The sequence below is a fragment of the Pan paniscus genome, chromosome 5, assembly GCF_029289425.2.
Source record: "Pan paniscus chromosome 5, NHGRI_mPanPan1-v2.0_pri, whole genome shotgun sequence".
Taxonomy (NCBI): Eukaryota; Metazoa; Chordata; class Mammalia; order Primates; family Hominidae; genus Pan; species Pan paniscus.
In genome coordinates, this window is record NC_073254.2 from 178,425,749 (window position 1) to 178,446,110 (window position 20,362).

The following is a 20,362-nucleotide window of genomic DNA, read 5'->3' on the forward strand; positions in this document are numbered from 1 at the left end:
GGGAAGACGCCCAGCAGTAGGGAGGCCAGGGCGCTTTCTAACCAGGGTGGGGGGTTAAATTAGATGATCCTAACCAACTTTTCGTGCTCCAAGTCTACATGGCAAAGAGTTACCCCCATCCCTGATGTCCCACTGACAGTGTGAAAAATGAAAGTGGTGCTGCCTTTACCTTGCACGGTTAACATCTACGTTCCTTTGGTGATGGCTTAACACTTGGCTTGTATGTTTTCGTACTTGGAGGTAAAGAAGTAGTTAATGGACAAAAACCATAGTTTTTCACATGTATAGGGTATATTATATTGAGGCTATTATGCCATATATTTGTACATGTAGATTCCTCTGGGCTTGTAAAATATAAGCAGTGGGATTATGAAATTCATGCAACCAACATTTATTGAGCAATACTTAAGTGTTAGGCATTGTGTTTTAAAGAAGAGCGTGACTGGTAATTTCTTGCAAAGTTTTGCTTGTATAGCACCTTCGCAATATTCATGTTTTACTCTTCACTAGCTTATTTGGGTATTTTTAAAATGAGGAATCCATGACTATTTCAGGCATCTTAAAAATGTCATTAAATGGTTATTAAATAGCTACTGTAAAGGAGCAGGAATTTTTTCAAGTATAGGTCTTAGTCCATTTGTGCTACTATAACAAAATATAGACAGGGTGGCTTATAAACAGTAGAAATTTATTTCTCACAGTTCGGGAGGCTGAAAGTCTCAAGATCCGGGGCTAGTATGGTAGAGTTTTTTATTTCTTCTTGGTGGAAAGAGGATGAGAGTGTCTCTGAGGCCTCTTTTATGAGGCCACTAATCCCATACATGAGGGCTCCGTTCTCATGACTTAATCACCTCCTATAAAGACCCTACCTCTTATTACCATCACCTAGGGAGATTCACCATACAAATTTTGGGGGCACACAAACATTGAGATCATAGCAATATAAACATTCAGTAAGGTGCACTAAACTTAACTCTCGATTATTTTTATATGCAGTCACCCATGTAAGCGCCAACAATATCAAAATATAGAGCATTTCCAGCACCAGTTACAGGTACTTGGTGCTCCTTCCCAGATTTTACATTCTGTCTTAATCCATTCCTGCTGCTGAAACAAAATATCTTAGACTGGGTAATCCATAAACAACAGAAATTTATTGCTTGCAGTTCTGAAGACTGGGAAGTCCAAGATCAAGATGTTAGCAGTTTCAGTGTCTGGTGAGGGCTCTCTCCTCCATAAATGGCACCTCGTTCCTGTGTCCTCACATGGTGGAAGGGGCAAGGGAAGCTTCCTTGGGCCTATCTTACAAGGGTAGGAATCCCATTTATGAGGGCAGAGTCCTCAAGACCTGATCACCTCCCAAAGGCCCCACCTCTTGATACCACCACATGGGGATTAGGTTTCAACATTGAATTTTGTGGGGATGGAAACATTCAGATCCTAGCACGCCCCTCCTGAGAAGTAACTCATATTCTGACTTCTGTCACTGCTTAATGGAAATGGAATCCTTCATTACATACTCTCTGTGTCTGGCTTCTTTCACTCAACGTGATGTCTGTGAGATTCATCCCTGTTGTGTATATTATTAGTTTGTTCTTTTTAACTGATGTGAATTGTCCACTGAAGGAAGATACCTGGTGTTTTTCTTCTCCTGTTCCTGGGTATTTGGATTGCTTCCAGTTTTTGGCTGTTGTGACTAATGCTGCTATGAACGTTTGTGTGCGTGTCTTTGTATGGACCTGTGCATTCAGAAGGTGGAATTTCTAAGTCATAGTGTTGCATGTGTTTAGGTTTAGTAGAAATTGCCTGTTTTCCAAAGTGGTTGTACTATTTACACCTCATCATTAATGTATGAAAGTTTTAGTTGTAAGGCCAAGAGTATTTTGAGATTCATTTTTCCACTGAGTTTAATTTATGAAGAAGCTTCTTTTGAATTTGAACTTTTTCCATTAAAAACAGTGGTTTTATGCAAGAAATTATGTTTTACAAATAATATATTGGGCATATACATACAGGCATGCACACATATTCCCCCCCCAACACACACACATATCTGTACTCTTCAAATTTTTTTTTTATTCTTATGTAACAAATCACCCCAGACTTGGTGGCTTAAAACGTTACCCATTTTTAGTCTCACAGTTCTGTAGTTCTGAAGCCCTGTTATGGTATGTCTGGGGCCTCTGCTTAGGTCTCCCAGGCTGGGAAGCGTGGTACCAGCCAGGACTGCTAGCTCCTCTGAGGCTCAGGGCCTTCTTCCAAGCTCATTCAGGTTGTTGGCAGAAATCAGTTCCTTGTGGTTGTAGGACTGAGGACCTCCGGTCTTAGAGGCCCTCACTAGTCCCAGCCATGTGGCCCTCTCCACAGCATGCAGTTTGCTTCTTCAAGGCCAGGAGGAGAGTATCTGCTGTAGCTTCAAATCTTTCTGACTTTCTGTGTCTGAAAAATGGCACCCCTGAGCCGGCCATGCTCACCTCCACTCCTGGGGAGGGGATTACACTGGGTGTGCACACCAGGGGGTGTGGTTTTAGAATTCTGCCTACCACAAAAGAGAAGATTCCAATTCACAGACAGTAGTCTGGCTCTCTCACTGCTGAAACTGTTTTGCATGATTTTTCCACATTGCATTTTTACTTTTTTGGTTTTTTTTGAAGGGTTCCTGTGCACAACATGCAGGTTTGTTACATAGGTATACATGTGCCATGTTGGTTTGCTGCACCCATTAACTCATCATTTACATTAGGTATTTCTTCTAATGCTATTCCTCCCCCTGCCCCCCACCCCACGACAGGCCCCCATGTGTGATGTTCCCCGCCCTGTATCCAAGTGTTCTCATTGTTCAGTTCCCATCTATGAGTGAGAACATGCGGTGTTTGGTTTTCTGTCCTTGTGATAGTTTGCTGAGAACGATGGTTTCCAGCTTCATTCATGTCCCTGCAAAGGACATGAACTCATCCTTTTTTAGGGCTGCATAGTATTCCATGGTGTATGTGTGCCACATTTTCTTAATCCAGTCTATCACTGATGGACATTTCGGTTGGTTCCAAGTTTTTGCTATTGTGAATAGTGCTGCAATAAACATATGTGTGCATGTGTCTTTATAGTAGCATGATTTTGGGTATATACCCAGTAATGGGATGGCTGGGTCAAATGGTATTTCTAGTTCTAGATCCTTGAGGAATCACCACACTGTCTTCCACAATGGTTGAACTAGTCTACACTCCCACCAACAGTGTAAAAGCGTTCCTATTTCTCCACATCCTCTCCAGCACCTGTTGTTTCCTGACTTTTTAATGATCACCATTCTAACTGGTGTGAGATGGTATCTCATTGTGGTTTTGATTTGCATTTCTCTGATGACCAGTGATGATGAGCATTTTTTCATGTGTCTTTTGGCTGCATAAATGTCCCCTTTTGAGAAGTGTCTGTTCATATCCTTTGCCCACTTTTTGACGGGGTTGTTTGTTTCTTTCATGTAAATTTGTTTAAGTTCTTTGTAGATTCTGGATATTAGCCCTTTGTCAGATAGGTAGATTGCAAAAATTTTCTCCCATTTTATAGGTTGCCTGTTCACTCTGATGCATTTTTACTTTTAGTTAATTTCTGTTCCTCATATTAGAATCTGTTCCATTTGGCTGGGCACGGTGGCACATGCTTGTAATCCCAGCACTTTGGGAAGCTGAGGCGGGAAGGTTGCTTGAGCTTAGGAGTTCAAGACCAGCCTGGGTAACATAGTGAGACCCTGTCTCTACTCTCCCCCACCCACCGCAAAGAAAAGAATATGTTCCATTTACTGAATGCCTGTCAAGTAGAGTGACCAACTCTCCTAGCTTCCCAGGATGTGGGACTGTCGGTGTTAATACCTGGAAAATCCCAGGCAAACTGAGTTGGTCATCCTACTGCCCAGTGCCTGACGTGGTTTCAGACATCTTACCTCATGTTGTTTACAGCAGACTCATGGGAAGATATCATTATTTCCATTTTATAGGGAAGAAAACTCAGGCTTTAAAGATGTTAAATAACCTGCCTAAATTCATGCTGCTTGTATGGAGGAGAACTGGAATCCAGGGGTCTAACATTTTCCTACAACTTTATTTTCTTATAACTTGTGTTAAATACAAGTCCTCAATCCCTTATCCTCAATTGTTATATCTTTTTTTTTTATTTAATTTTTTCAGACAGAGCTTTGCTCTCTTCCCCAGGCTAGAATGCAGTGGCACAATCACCGCTCACCGTAGCCTCTGCCTCCTGGGTTTGAGTGATCTTCCCACCTCAGCCTGCCAAGTAGGTGGGACTACAGACATATGCCACAATGTTCAGCTAGTTACAAATTTTTTTTTTCTTTTTTTTTTTTGGTAGAGACAGGGTTTTGCTGTGTTGCCCAGGCTGGTCTCAAACTCCTAAACTTAAGTGATCCGCCCACCTCAGCCTCCCAAAGTGCTGGGATTATAGGTGAGAGCCACTGTGCCCAGCTCACGATTGTTAAATCTAAGGGCTCTGAAAATAGCAAGTTTTTGTATAATTGTTTCAATGGCAAGACCTGACCTGGACTGATGTGAAGCCGCTGGTTGTTGTTATTCCATCACTTCAGCTGCAGAAATACTGTGTTTTATTATGGGGGCTGCCCAGACCTGTGGGTGGCACTAGATAATTGACAGGAGCTCCCCTTGTAGGACTTTGCTAAGATTTAAAAAATTCTGAATTCAAAATACTTGTCTCTAAGGATTCTCAATCAGGGGTTGTGAACTTGTATCTTCATTTAAGGGAATCATCAAAAGAAACCTTGGGTTTTATTTAATTTGGTTTTTCATTTCCGGGAAGGCTGACATTTAACTCATCTCTGCCCTTAGTTAGTTACCTTATCTTCACTCCCTTCTACCACAGGAAGCAGAAAAACCCTGTGTCCCCACCGGCCATCCCTTAAGAACACTACTGAAAGAACCATTGCAAGATTTTATTTCTGGCCACGGAACTAACTAAATTGAAGGGGTCAGATCTAGTCGTCTGCTAATTTCACAACTGAATTAAAAAGGAAAAAAATCTGAATGAAAGATAATTTATTTCACCCTCAGCTAGTATGTAAAATCTGTTTTATATTATGTAAGTATTTAACAAATCTTAACAGTTTTGGAATTATAAATGTATTCAGTTAGATAAATTAAATCTGAAATTAAATACTGTGATAAATGTTTGTCTAGTCTTTGAGACTAGTTTGCCTTTCTCACATTGTGTATTCTGTTGTTAGAAATTTGTGATAAAATGGTATTAGCTATATTTGCCAGAGTGAAACATATAGTAGAGGAATTCTTATCCTGTGATACATAGCTTCATATTTGGTAAATATGTTAATGGTTCTAATCAGATGGTGAAAATATATGCCCCCCTCAATCCTGAAAGCACCTTTCATAAAAAAGAACCACTACCACAAAAGATGAATGATCAGCCAAACCAACTTTTCCCAAAGCAACTTTCTATGGCATTTGGGGACAGAAACAAAATAATCCTTTTACCAGTATCTCTTTTGAAACCTTTGATTAGCAGTGTTATGGAAGAGGAATAGATGTGTGCTTACCTACTGAAACTCCAAGGGGGACTCTTCGTGGCTGGCTGAGAAGTGATGCTTTTTTAGAATTATTTGTCCTTTTACTGTGAAGCAGTAATTCAAGAAAGATGAGTTTTTCTTTTAAAAGAGTCCTCAATAGGTGGGCAGGTATGTCAGGCAAAATAATGATTATGTTCCATAATGAAGATTATTTCAGAAAATAATTATTTGGGAATGTTTTTATTCTATGAAACAATTTCTTACAGATATTGTAGATGTCGTGCAAATTAATCAAGGTTATTTGTACTGATTGTCATTTAACAGGATATATATATATATATATTTTTTTTTTTTTTTTTTTTTTTTTTTAGACAGAGTCTCACTTTATTACCCAGGCTGGAGTGCAATGGCGTAATCTTGGCTCACTGCAACCTCTGCCCCCCAGGTTCAAGCCATTTTTCTGCCTCAGCCTCCTGAGTAGCTATGATTACAGGTGCCCGCCACCACACCCAGCTAATTATTGTATTTTTAGTAGAAACGGGATTTTGCCATGTTGACTAGGCTGGTCTCAAACTCCTGGTCTCAGGTGATCCACCCGCCTCAGCCTCCCCAAGTGCTGGGATTACAGGCCTGAGCCACCATGCCCGGCCAACAGGATTTTTTTGACTTGAGAATAAGCAGGCAGCTATGTGTAGTTGCTGGAATTGGTTTTGTTATAAGGACACGACTACTGTAGCAGTGGTCTCACCTGAATTCTTGGATTGGGTACATCTTCTCCGATATGCTTTCTCTGACCCTGCCCCTTGTCCCTGTTGTACACTTAACAGACTTCTCTGGTTGCGCTGATCATGCTTTATTATAGTTATCTGCTTGCCTCGTTTGGTAAAACTTATTGGAAGATCAATGTACCCTGTCATTCTTAACTTCCTCACCTCTCATTGTTTAGAATATCAGTTATTTATTTATTTTTTTAAAAAATTTTCTTTAACTTTTTGGCCCACTTCAGTGTGCTTTCTTTCCTTATTCTACTGAAATGATCTCCTCAATGACCACACATTGCTAAACCTATAGGTTTTTGGTGTTTTGTTTTTGTTTTTAAACTGCACTTGATGTCTCAGTAGCATCAGTAGAATTGAAATGTTGTCCAGGACACCAGGCTCTCCTGGTTTTCCTGTTACTGTTCTGGCCTCTGCTTTCCGCCTTTCTTTGCTGGCTCTGCCTTTTTTTCTTTTTTTTGCCTCATCTTTAAATGTTAACGGGCACCAGGCATGCATATTTTTCTGTATTTCCTCTCTATGTTGGCTTTAAATCTCCCTACATGCTATGACTCCAGATACCTCTCTCTGTCTGCCATCTCCTTCTAGTTCCAGACTTCATTCTCCAACTTGATATATGAGATACAAAAGTGGACACCAATCAGGCCTCGCAGACTACCGGTCACCCAGACAGAACTCATTTCCCCCCGCCCCTTGAACCTCAGATCAGTTCCATGCGCTGTTTCCCCATTTTAGTAGATGGCCCAAGACCAGCCAGTCAGTTCAGCTCTCAACTCAGGAATCTCCCTGCGCTTCCCTTGTCCCCAAGTCTTGTTATTAGCAAGACCTCCCACTGTATCTGACTTCCAGATAATATCTGAAACGTGCTCACTTCACCACCATGCCTAGCATAAACCTCCTCATGAATCTCTTGACTTAAACTCTACTATTTTTCTATTGTGGAGGACTCAACAATCTATGTTAAGTTTTTTAAGTGTTTTAAAAATATTATAAAAATTTACTTCTAAAGTACTTTTCTTTTTCCTAAAAACATTGTATGACACATCTTAATTCCAAAAAGGATGGGAATTTCTAGATTGTAAGAATGGTCTCCCTTGCAGTTGAAAGATCCTCCTAGTACCATTGTCTGATTCACCCTCTCCTGAAGAAGGCCCAGAGCCACTGGGGACTGGCAAGCCAGGTTCTGTGTCCACCTCACTGTGCATAGTGATGACCAACTTTCTCAACATTCGCAGAGGTTAGAAAACCATTTTATTTTGAAACATTTATACAGTATTTAACGTACTTAATCTGTACAACAGTTTTAGTGGGAAAAGTTGACTCATTTTGGATTAAAGCCAGCAAAAACTCACTGCAGCTCTTTTATCTCTCTTATAAATTCTACATAGAAAGTGACTTTTAGTAGATTTGTGACCAGCTAAGGTATTATAATGGTGGATATAATGGAGGGCTGTTTTATTTCCTTTAGTGATGGCCTGTTCTTTTTTCCTTTCTGTTTCTGTTTTTCCATATCTTGATTCCAAGAAGTTCTAGCTTTACCTGTCCAAGTCATTCATTAGTTTACTCAAGTCAGTAGTAAATTGAAAATAATTCTCTTCTATCAGAGTTGTAGAACCTGAGATAATATGTTTTTGGAAGGGCTGTGAAAATGATATATAAGTGATGAAATAGTAAAGTACTCTATACCCTTTGTACTTAAAGTAATATACTTAAGTATATTACTTTCCAGTCCTTACAATACCACTTAGTACCTGGAAATTCAGTTACTGTTCTGACTCATGAGGTTAGAAAGAGTGTTTGTTGATTTTTGTTCCTCAGTTTAGATTTGAAAACACATGCATTAATTTTTAGCAGGTATTTACTGCATCTCTGTTGTGTGCCAGGTGCTGCGTGTATTTGCCACTGTCGGGGGGCAAGAGAAGTCCCAGCTTATACCTCATGGAATCTACAGTCTAGCATGAGGGTGAAACGTGGACTTCGCCTTCCTCTATTTGCATTTCCATTAGGAAGAGAAAGCAAGCTTTGAATTGTTCAAAGAATGAAGAATGAGGCTTCCTAGAGATTGTGTGGTGAAGATGATCTTTGAGCAGGGCCTTGAGAAATACTTAGGATTTAGCACGTTTAGCGCGTGCTTTTCTCAGTGGTGCAAGAAGATTAAGCCACATTCTGGCTTTAGAGAGGCATTTCTGAGAGAGATGAAGGACACTTCGTTCCCCAGCCCCAACCTAAGCATGTGACTGTACTCACCTTGTCAGATGCTGTTGGAACCTGGCTGACAAGGACAAGGACCTATGCATTTTTTCTTGCCCTGGAACAAAATTGCCCTTGTTGGACAGGCAGTGATGTTCTCTGCGCCTTTTGACTATACTGTGAAATGTTTGTGGTTTGTAATGGGGATTTTATCCATCTGAGCATGCTACACTTTTTATTAGTTTCCATGGCAGATGGTTAAACTAGGGTGCTGCCTTAATAATTTGACTTATGCAGGTGCTCAGATATGACTGTTCCTGTGCTTAATGTATTCAGCATGTGGTTGTAGTCGTTTGAAAAGTTACATAATCATGTGTTCATGACCTGAGTTAGAGATAATTTATTAGTGACTCAGCATTAATGACTCATGCAACCCTTCTGGTAAAGCAACATTTCTGTTCATGTGAGCATATTGTAGCATGCTAGGTGACCACATCTACCTTGTTTCCTTCCTAGGTAGTACCTTTAGATATTCCATTACAGGAGGGCTGCCCCACTCCCGGAGGTGCATTGAATACAGAGAGGGCATAGTTGGTGGAGAAAAGCCCTCCTTGGGATCATCTGTAGCTGGTAATAGGGGCTGAGAAGCTCAGGGCTACATCATGGTTGAATGTTTGTGGATTCAGTGATCTGCATGGCAGGTTTCAAAACCATATAATGTTAAGAGATATGAATTGCAAAACCACAACCCCTCGGACTTTTCTATACAGTAAGTCCTCAATATTGTTAAGTTCTTGGAAACTGCAGCTTTAGGTGAAACAACACTTAGTATGTAGTATATACGTAGGATCTTTACTCTTGTTTATATCAGTTAGCTTAAGGTAAAATTGTTTTCATATGCAGGTCATTTTTGCTTAAAGTTCAGCTTCTAAGAACCTATCCTTGAAGTTAAGTGAGGACTTAACTGTACTTTTTGCAGGTAAATTTACTGTATTGAGTGAAATGAATAGTGGAAACTTACCTAGTTTTTTACCCTGGAAAGGAATTTAAACCGATAAAATGCACTTACTAGAATTTGGTGGATGTTGCGCTTTTATCTGCCAGCTTTATCACGAAGGATTTCCTCAGTGGGAACACTGAGAGAAAGGATCTGCATAGTGGGACTGGAAGGGTGGAGTAGTGTGTGAATGAAGTCTACTAGGTATTTAAAAAATATTCTTACGTTCCCTGACTATAGCCATAATTAACGTCATTGTCCTGATGAGTCTGTCTTCTTTTTTTAGACCAAGTCTGAAGAAATGGGTGGCAGATGTTGTACTGTTCTGATGTACTGCAGAGTGCTATAGTAGGTCAGAGGATGAAGCACTGTGGACCAGTGTGGTCAGGGAAGCTTCCTGCAGAGTCAGGGGGTGAGCTGGACCTTAATGTTCGTTTCGGTTCCGTAAACATTTGAGAGCTCGCTCTAGGCTAGACTCTGCTGGGCTTTGGCTCTACAGTGGTGAAAAAGGCACTGTTCCTGCCCAGATGGATCGTCTATCGTGTGTCAGAGGGTGGATATTGTTTGCATGGATATAATGTTGTCTTTGCTGATGACAATTGCCATATATATTCCTGTAATTTGTGTGTGTGTGCTATGTCCATTATTTAGTGTAGCCCTCATAACATCTCTCTACAGCTTTGTATTAATATCCCTGCTGTACAGTTGGGGAACCTGAGGTTCTGAGATGTTAAGGAAATTGTCTGAGGTTGCAGAGCTAGATGATGGCAGATCTGAGATTTGAATTTGTGTCTGTGTGTTTTTCTATCTATAAGACACTGCTTCAAAAAGGTGAAGGGAAGAGGCACCCTTAAACAGAGTTATGAATGACTGTGGTATGTGTGTGTTTTGGACATGGAAGAGTTTGGTGAAGTGTTGGAGAGTAGTGGAAAGCAAAGCAGGATGGACAGGTGGGACCAGACATACATAGTCATGATAATAAACAATAGTAATAAATGTTTGTGGCATGAAAGAAGACAGTGCTTTTGGTTTGGGCCGTATTCCAAGACCATAAGAAGACTCTCATATTCAAACAGAATTGTCGAAAAATCAAATGTGAGTGTAAAAATTACCATTCAATTCAGTGCATTTTTTCACCAATGTGGATAACTGAGAGTTGACAGCACTGGCTATGCTTAATCAATTATGGAAATAATAGTCTTAAAGAAGTAACAGACATCAGTCACCATGATACTATGATAATGTACACATGAGCCTAACTCTTAATTGTAGCCAGTTATTGTAAACTGAAGGGATTTGAGGAACAGCTTTTCTTTTTTTTTTTTTTGAGACAGAGTCTTACTCTGTCTCCCAGGCTGGAGTGCAGTGGTTGAATCTCGGCTCACTGCAAGCTCTGCCTCTTGGGTTCATGCCATTCTCCTGCCTCAGCCTCCCGAGTAGCTGGGACTACAGGCACCTATCACCACGCCTGGCTAATTTTTTGTATTTTTAGTAGAGACGGGGTTTCACCGTGTTAGCCAGGATGGTCTCAATCTCCTGACCTCGTGATCCGCCCGCCTCGGCCTCCCAAAGTACTGGGGTTTCAGGCGTGAGCCACCGCGCCCAGCCGAGGAACAGCTCTTCTTTTAAATGTCTTAGGAATTCTTATTTTGAATAAGGAACCTTTCTAGCAAAGAGGCAGAAATGAAACTTTTGTTTTATATTTAGGTCAGAATTTCATTTCACCTAAACTGGCTTATCTATTTTTATACCAAAGCTCAGTAGTGTAAGTTAATTTTTTATCACAGTAATAGGTATACATATTGGTAAATGCTAAGAATGAAAAATAGCAATGTTCTAACTCCTGTCTCCCCCCCTCCCCCCACCTGTTGTCCTGGCCACTTAACAAAGGCTCATACTATTATTTTTTTGATGAATCAATTTTAGGATTTTGTCTGTTGACTTCATTCCCATCTCGTTAGGCTGAGATTTAGCACTCTTCTCTTTCTTTCATAGTCACTCAACCCAGCTTTGCCCTATCATCTAATCATTCCAGTATTACTGTATCACAAATATTGGTTATTATTCAGTGTTTACACTATTTAAACTATGTCACTGTTATTCCCAGATGAGCCAAGTAGGGTACTATGATTGTATTCCTTCATTATTTAACTCTTTTCTCCTCATGATAAAAATTTTCCCCCCAGTGGTTTAGTTTATCTATTGCAAAACCTTCCTTCATCTTCAGCATAATTTCATACATTCAAACCAATTAGATGGTTTATCAGTTCATTTTTTTGTTTTGTTTTGTTTTTGTTTTTTTCCTGAAGACCTCCATCTGAGAGTCCTTTGTCATCCTTCTGCTCTCTGGATTGGTTGCTCAGTGGGCCTGCTGCCCAGGTGATTTCCTGAACTTCCTTTTAATCATCATCTTGGGAATTCTCTTTGCCCCCTATTTATTCCATGTGTCGTTTATGGAATCTTGTATTTTTTTGGTTAAACTCCTTTTTGTTGGAACATAATCTCCAGTATCTTCCTAAGAAAGTATTTGTAAGTCATAAAGTATAAGACTTTTAATCTCTGTAAATGTCTTAATTGCTTTCACACTTGATAGTTTGGCTGGGTACAGATTTCTAGGTAGTTTTCTTCAGAATTTTGTCTTCACATTTCCAGAGTTTTTAGAAGCATAGTATTAAGAGCTCAGGCCCCGGAGCTAGACTCAGTTTACATTCTAGCTCCATCACTTAGTAATGCCATGACTTTAAATATATTATCTAATTTATCTTTATAGTTGTCCCTTGACTATCATGGTTTGAACTTTGTGGATCCACTTATATGTGGAATTTTTTCAATCAAATACGGATCAAAAATACAGTATTTCTGGGATGCAAAATCCATGTTTATATGGAGAGGATTATACACAAAATCAACGTTTGTATGCTCAAGTTCTTGTGGGCTGACTGCGGGATTTGAGTATGTGAGAATTTGGGTATACGTGCACAGTCCTGCAACCATCCCCCTTGTGTACCAGACTGTACTATGATTTTCTCATTTGTGAAATGGATTTATAAATAATACTTTCCTCATATGGGATTTGTTGTAAGGATTCAGTTGGTTACTATAGCCATTTAGAAAAGTGGCTGGCACATGATGAGGGCTTTTTAAAATTGACTATTATTACTCTAGGTCCTTTATATGTGACCTAAAAAACATTCAAAAGTTTATGCATCTGTTCTTTTTCCTAGGTATTCTGAAATTTCATAATGGTCTGCTTTAGTAACTTTTTTCACGTAACAAGGTAGAGACCCATTTGGTGGAAACAATGCTCTTCAGTTCCAGGGCTTTTTGGTTGTTGTTGCTTTAAGAATTACTACCCACCTGCATCCTGGATTTTCTCTGTTTTCTCTAACCTACTAGTCAGATGTTTAACCTCTTAGAATAACTTCCTGACTTTTAAAGTTTTACATGTTTGACTTTCTGAGAGATTTCCTTACTTTATTTTTTAAGCTTTTCTAATCAAAATTATTTCAGAGCCATGATGGTTTTCATTTCTAACATCTTGTTCTAATCTACTGGCTGCTCCAGTTCTTATTTTATGGGCACTGTATTTTCTCATACTTCTGTGAGGATACAAATTATGGTTTTAAACAATTTTTTTTTTGTCCATGCATTAGATCTGCTTTTTTTGAGGTTTTTTAAAGAGGTGTGTGTGAGTGTGTATAAGGGTTGTTCTGTGTGAATCTCCCCACCACCACCCAGATTTTTTATAATTGAGGTCTTCTTTAAATGTCTAATGATCCTTGACTATTTATTCAAATGTAAGAGTAGTGCACCATGAATCTCTTTGGCATCTTTTGTGTGTGTATATGTAGGGGGTGTTTAGCTGGTGAGCTTTATTGTATTATATAATGACCTGGGGGAGAACCAGCTGTTTTCTTGGGACTGCCAAAGGTCAGCATCCAAGCAGCTTTCTCCATAGTGGTCCAGTTTCTTTCAGTAAGAAACTTCCAGTCACACACCTGTGAATATACTCCTGTTGCCAGCATTCTGAGAGCTGGGGTGTGTGTGTGTGTGTGTGTGTGTGTGCTGGGAAAGAGGTAGACCTAGTTACATGAAAGTTGGAGGAGCAGGAGGAGGGAGGAGGAGGAGCTAATATTGAGTATTTATTTTGTACCAGACACCATCCTAAGTGCTATAGCTCACTCAGTCCTCACATCAGCTCTGCAGCTTTGCACCTGTTATTGTCATCTTTTTTTTTTTTAGATGAGGAAAGTGAGGTACAGAGACGTTAAGCAGCTTGCCCAAAGTAAGGCATCTCTGCTAATTGACAGAGCTGAAATTGAACTCAGGAACCTTCTAGATTCTATGTATTTGGCTTTTCACAACGTCATTCTTGTTTTCAATCCTTGTCACCATCTCTGCTGTGCCTGAGATTCCCAAAACGAGTTGTGGGTAACCCAGAGAATAACCCTTCAGTGCCTGATGTTGGTGGAGAGAAGAATTGCCTAGTTACATCTCATATGGCTCAGCAGGGGAGAGGAGTGCCCTTATGGTTGCTAAATGTGGGAATGGAATGTGAGGCAGGAGGCAGGTGAGAGGTTAGTACAGGTGGGAGGTGTCCCCGCTGTGTGGGGAGGAGGGACTTTTGCCACTAGTTCTGTTACAGGTTTGGGATTCTAGGACACTGGACACTAATGTGCCTAATCTGTAAGGCATTCTAGACTGCATCTTGTGCAGTTCATTCATCTTCCCGCCTCGCAAGCCAGCAGAGCCTGATTTGGGGCCTCAGCTCTGCATGGAGCTACCTATTGGGCCTTCAACAGCGAGGGTTTTAGTCAGAAACACAGAAATGAATCCTTAGTGCACTGAGCAGTGGGTATCGTATTTTACTAGGAGGTTTTTGTCTAGAAGTTGGTCATGTCTCTGGGATATGGTATAGGATGGGTGGGAAGGGTGCCACAAGGAAAAACATGAGAATTTGTACTGTGCAACACTTTGGTGTTTCCAGTTGGGTCCACCCACAACCTTGACTCCAAACTTCCAAAACAAACACGCCTGTGCATTTTGCCCAAGATTCTATTGCTGGGTGTTTTTATTGTACCTTCTGGCAACCTACATTTGGTTTCTCTTCCTCATTGTTGCTGTTTTAGGGAATTCTTACTGACATGTGTTGTTTTTTCCACTTGGCCTAGTTAGATTTGGTCTACTAAAATACAGAGGAGATTGTCTCTATCTTCGGGACTTTTCTTTATCCTCCTAGTCAAGCTCACTTCCAGCCTTTCTTTTTCCTCCCTGTATATAATCCCTGTGACAACGTTTAAGGCAAAACCGAGATTTGTATGTTTTAGCTCTGTTGTTTCTTTGCTGGTTAAATTTTTAGAGTTTAAGGAAGAGTTCATTAATCAGAACCTTAACATTAAAAAAAAAAAAAAAAAAGAATAACCTCAAAAGCACCATCCTTGTCAGAAAGGTCTATTTTGTAAACTCCTTGGTAGCAGAAATAAATGTTTGATGGCTTTGTTTAAAAAGGCAGTATGAGTTAATGTTTAGGACTTGGGAAGTTAATTTTATACAGAAAACAAGAGTGTAAAAACCATCTATTGTCTCTCCATTCACTTGATGTTTTTCACAATTTTAGATTTTTTTTTAACCTCTTCAGGAAATTCGCTACAGATGGCATTTGTGACTAATTAGGGAATCACTTAAACATGACCAAAGAGCTTTTGCTTGTCTCCTAGGCCTTAAAATTTTGTTTTCCTTTAATTGTGCTTTGAAAAACCTAACTATCTATTTTCAAGATTGAAAACACCTTAGGGGAGTCAGGCTCTGTAATGTAAACTGAAATTTTCCCCTAGTAATGAAACACTTGTTTAAGTGATCAATATCTCTTTTTTAAAAAAAGCATTATTATATTTTAAATCAGCACTGTGCAATAGAAACATAATATTAACCACATATGTAATATTAAATTTTAAATAGACACATTAAAAGTAAAAAGAAACAGGTGAAATTAATTTTTAATATACTTTAACTCAATATATCTAAAATATTTCAGCATGTAATCGATATACAAACTACTAATTTGATAACCGATACTCTTTTTTTATACTAAGTCTTTGAAATCTGGCACATCTCAATTTGGACTAGCCACGCTGGCAAGTGCCCAGTTGCCACATGTGGCTAGTAACTACCATATTGGACTGTAGTTTTAGACAAGTCTCTTTCTTTTTGAGGGCTGTGGCAGAGCTCCATGCTTACCCAGAGAACTTGTTAATGAATGTCCAATAGGACCTTGGATAAACGGCATTTAAAAACCCTTTTATTTGGAAATAATTTCAAACTTACATAAAAATTGGAATAAAGTACAAAGAATACTCTTACTCAAATTCAGCTATGAACATTTTGCTTTATTCTGTCCTTTGCACTTCCATGTGCATGCATACACTCTCTCTCTTTCTCTCTCTTGTTATATATATAAGGTGTTCTTCCCCCCCTGGATCATTTGAGAGTGTACATCTTGGTCCTTTACTCTAAAATGCTTCAATGTGTATTTCCTAAGAACAAGAACATAACCACTATAGTACAGTTAGTTATCAACTTCAGGAAATTTAACGTCAATTCAATACTTAAATTATTCTCCATACTCCACTTTTGTCAACTGATGAACTATCCTCTGTAGTTTTTCTTTATTCCTCTACACAGGATACAGTTTAGGACCACACACTGCATTTAGTTGTTAGGTATCTTTAGACCCCTGTAATCTGGAATAGCTCTTCAGTTTTTCCTTATGTTTTATGACATTGACCTTTTAGAAGAATGCTCCTCTTTCTTTTTAATAGAATGTTTGGTATTTTGTGTTTTTTTCCCTTTTTTCTTTTGTTTTTGTTATTAAATTTAGATTAATCATCCCAAGCCAGAATGCTACATAAATGATGTGTCCTTTTCAGGGTGTCACATGTGGAGATGCACAGTAGCTATCTGCCCCTCATTGGTGATGTTAATTTTGATCACCTGGCCAAAGTGCTGTCCATTTTCTCAACTGTGTTGTTATTGGTTTTTTCCCCCTGTGTTTGATAATCTGTTGAGAGATCACTTCAAAACCATGCAAATATCCTATTCCTTATCAGAATTTCTTCCCTAGATTTATGATCCATTGATGATTCTTCCATGAGCCAGTCTTTTCTATGATGGTTGCAAAAATGGTGATTTTCCAATTCCACTACTCCCTCCATGAATACTGGCAGCTGACAGATGTAATCAAGAGCCTCCTGTTGTTCCCTATCCACCCACCTACCTATCTGTGAACTCATGGATTTCCACTTTTTTCTTCAATGATTATTTCCTTTGATTATTTGGATTCAAATTTGGTCAAAGTGTCCCAGATTTGGCCAGCAGGAGCCCCTTTAGGTTGGCTCGTGTCCTTTTGGTGCACCCCAGTCACTGGCAGTGGTAGGTAGGCACCTCTTTATTTATTTTCTAGCTTAACAAGATGTTTCAGCATCATCTTGTACTTACCCTGCCCTGGGTCTGGAAGCAGTAATTTCTCTGAGGAATGCTGTTTCAATGGGGAATGGTATTAGAAACCAACATCTGTCATTTCAGACAGACAGTTCATCTTGTAAACAGGAAGTGTAAACTTGCCATATGGATAAATACAGTACAGTACTGTGAATGTATTTTCTCTTTCTTATGATTTTCTTAATAATGTTTTCTTTTTCTAGCTTTATTGTAAGAATATGGTATATAATACATAAAACAAAATACATGTTAATTTACTGTTTATGTTATTGGTAAGGCTACTGATCAGCAATAGACATGAGTAAATAAGTTTTAGGGGAGGCAAAAGTTATATGCAGATCTTCAACTGTGTGGGGGTTGGCACCCATAACCCCCGCATTGTTCAGGGGTTAGCTGTAGTTAAATACAGAAGCTCCTAAGTTGCTTATATTGATTACCCTCTACTCCCCTTTCAGTGTGTGCAGTGGTCTGAATGTGTCCTTCAAAATTCACATGTTGAAACTTTACAGCCAATGTCATCATATTTAGAGGTGAGGCCTTAAAGAGGTGATTAAGTCATGAGGGTGAAACCCTCAAGGATGGGATTAGACTCCTTATAAAAGGGCTTGAGGAAGGGCTTTATTTCTCTGTTCTGCTCTTCTGCTGTGTGAGGACACCTAGAAGGTGGCATTTATGAGGAACAGGCCTTCACCAGACACCATCTCTGCTGACACCTTGATCTTGGACTTCCTAACCTCCACAACTATGAAAAAATAAATTTCTGTTCTTGGTCAGGTACAGTGGCTCAGGCCTGTAGTCCCAGGGCTTTGGGAGGCTGAGGCGGGCGGATCACAAGGTCAGGAGTTCGAGACCAGCCTGGCCAACATGGTGAAACCCGGTCTCTACTAAAAATACAAAAAATTAGCAGAGTGTGGTGGCAGGTGCCTGTAATCTTAGCTACTTGGGAGGCTGAGGAAGGAGAATCACTTGAACCCGGGAGGCAGAGGTTGCAGTGAGCTGAGATCATGCCACTGCACTCCAGCCTGGTGAACAGAGCGAGACTGTCTCAAAAAAAAAAAAAAAAAAATTTTTTTTTGTTCTCTGTAAGTACCCAGTCTCAGGTACTTTGTTATAGTGACACATATACTTAAGTAATTATACTTAATTACTTAATGTGGTTAAGTAATTCATTTAAAATACAGTTGTTTTTGTTTCAGTTTGCTTTTAGTTTTTTGATTTTTTCCTCTTCATTCTTATTGATTTTATGTTTTGAATATATAGAACATTAACATGCATTTGAAAGTCGAAACCACATAAAAAGGTATATCCAGAGAAGTAACATTACATTCATCCCTCCCACTTCATCCACCCATCTTGTAGATACTAACTTCATTATTTTCTGATTTATTTTGTTCCTTCTGTAAAAATAGGCAGATGTGTGTGGTGTGTATTTATGTTTTCTTATTTTCTTCTCTGCCTTTGACAAAAGGACTGTTTTTGCACTTTGCTGTTTTCGTTTAACATCTGGAGATCATTCCATGTCAGTTCATGTGCATCTTCCTCATTTCTTTTTTACAGCACATGGTGTGCCATTATGTATACACATATACTACTGTATATCGTAGTACTATATTTTACCCAACAACTCTCCAAGTTTGAATGCTTAGGGAGTTCCTGTATTTTGCAATTACAGATAATGCTGCAGTGAATAATTTGTGTGTATGTTAGACGTGTATCTTCAGGGTAAATTCTTAGAAGTGAAATCGCTGCATTGTAATGTGAAGACATATATAGTTTTCTTAGATATTGCCAAACTTCTTTCCATAATGATGAACCATTTTGCATTCCCAGCAGCAATTTATGAGAATACCATTTTCTCCCACAGCTTCACCCATAGTATATTACCAAGCTTTTACATTGTTGCCAGTATGGTAGAAGAAAATGGCACTGCAGTGTGGTTTTAATTTGGATATCTCCTATTATGAGTAAGGTTGAACATATTTTCAAACATTTAAGGGCCATTTAAAAAATCTTGTGAATTGTCTATATCTTTCATCTATTTTTCTATAGAAATTTTGGTCACCTTCAAATTGTAAAATGTCTATGTATATTGGAGACAGTAATATTAGTCTTTTATCTGTGGTGTATATTACAAATGTCTTCTCTCAATTTGTTAACTTTGACTTTGCTTAGTGTATTTTTTGCCATGCAGAAGGTTTAAAACTTTTTTTTATCTAGTCAAATTTGTCAGTCTCTTATTGCGCTGGATTTTGAGTCATAATTGGAAAGTCTTTTTCCACATGTAAGTGATAGAGGAATTCACCCATATTTTCTTGTAGCTTAGAAAAAGACTCAGAAAAAAGAATACTACTGGTAAGAAAATCAACATGTATTTTGTCCTCATTAGGGGATTTTTCATTCATGACTTCCTTATAGCAGGACAAATACTAATCAAGCACTTTGAGACCTGCCAGGCAATTTGTTTTTAAATGCCTTCTAAAAATAGATAAAGAACAGAGAGATAACTAACTATTCAGGTAAAGTTAGAATTTCACTTAGGGACAAAAATGGGAATATAAGTCATTTTTTTAAAACTTTGATTTTTTGGTCTATTTTGAATTAGTCCCTACGACCAATTCACTTCTTTTTTTTAAGGTTCTTGCCTGTTAAACGGGTCATTTTGTTTAAGATGTTTTCTTCCTGATTTCATAGAGCATTTTGCTCAGAATAGAATCCAAGTCTCACTAGTGTCTTAGAGCTCTGTTCATTTTATTGCAGGGCTGAAGTTATTTGGAAAGGAAAGGTTATGAGCTGTAAAATTTTCTTTCTTTCTTTCTGTCTGTCTGTCTGTCTGTCTGTCTGTCTCTCTGTCTCTCTCTCTCTCTCTCTTCTCTTTTTTTCTCTCTCTTTTTTTTTTTTTTTTTTTTTTGAGACAGAGTCTTTCTCTGTTGCCTCGGCTGGAGTGCAGTGGTTCAATCATGGCTCACTGCAGAGCCTTAATTTCCTGGGCTCAGGTGATTCTTCCACCTCAGCTGAGTAGCTGGGCTACAGGTGCACACCACCCTGTCCAGCTATTTTTTTGTATTTTTTGTAGAGATGGGGTTTCACCATGTTGCCCAAACTGGTCTTGAACTCCTGGGCTCAAGAAATCCACCTGCCTTGGCCTCTCAAAGTGCTGGGATTACAGGCATGAGCCACCACTCCCGTTCAGCTGTAAAAATTTTTAGCCTTTTCTCCCTGATACAGACTGAAGCAATGGATAGTGAATGCATCTGTGTGTGAAACAGGTGGAGGACTAAAAATAGGTCCTCAAACACCTTTCTGCCATCAGTGTCACTAAAGCCCTGGCACTGATTCCCTTCCTGGAATTAAAGTGAGTAC

The 20,362-nt window shown here is 39.1% G+C and overlaps 1 protein-coding gene across 6 annotated transcripts in view; it reads left to right on the forward strand.

Annotated features, from left to right (window-relative positions):
* TULP4 (TUB like protein 4) overlaps positions 1 to 20,362 on the forward strand; it is a 272,370-nt gene that overhangs the window by 77,200 nt on the left and 174,808 nt on the right. The window lies entirely within an intron of this gene.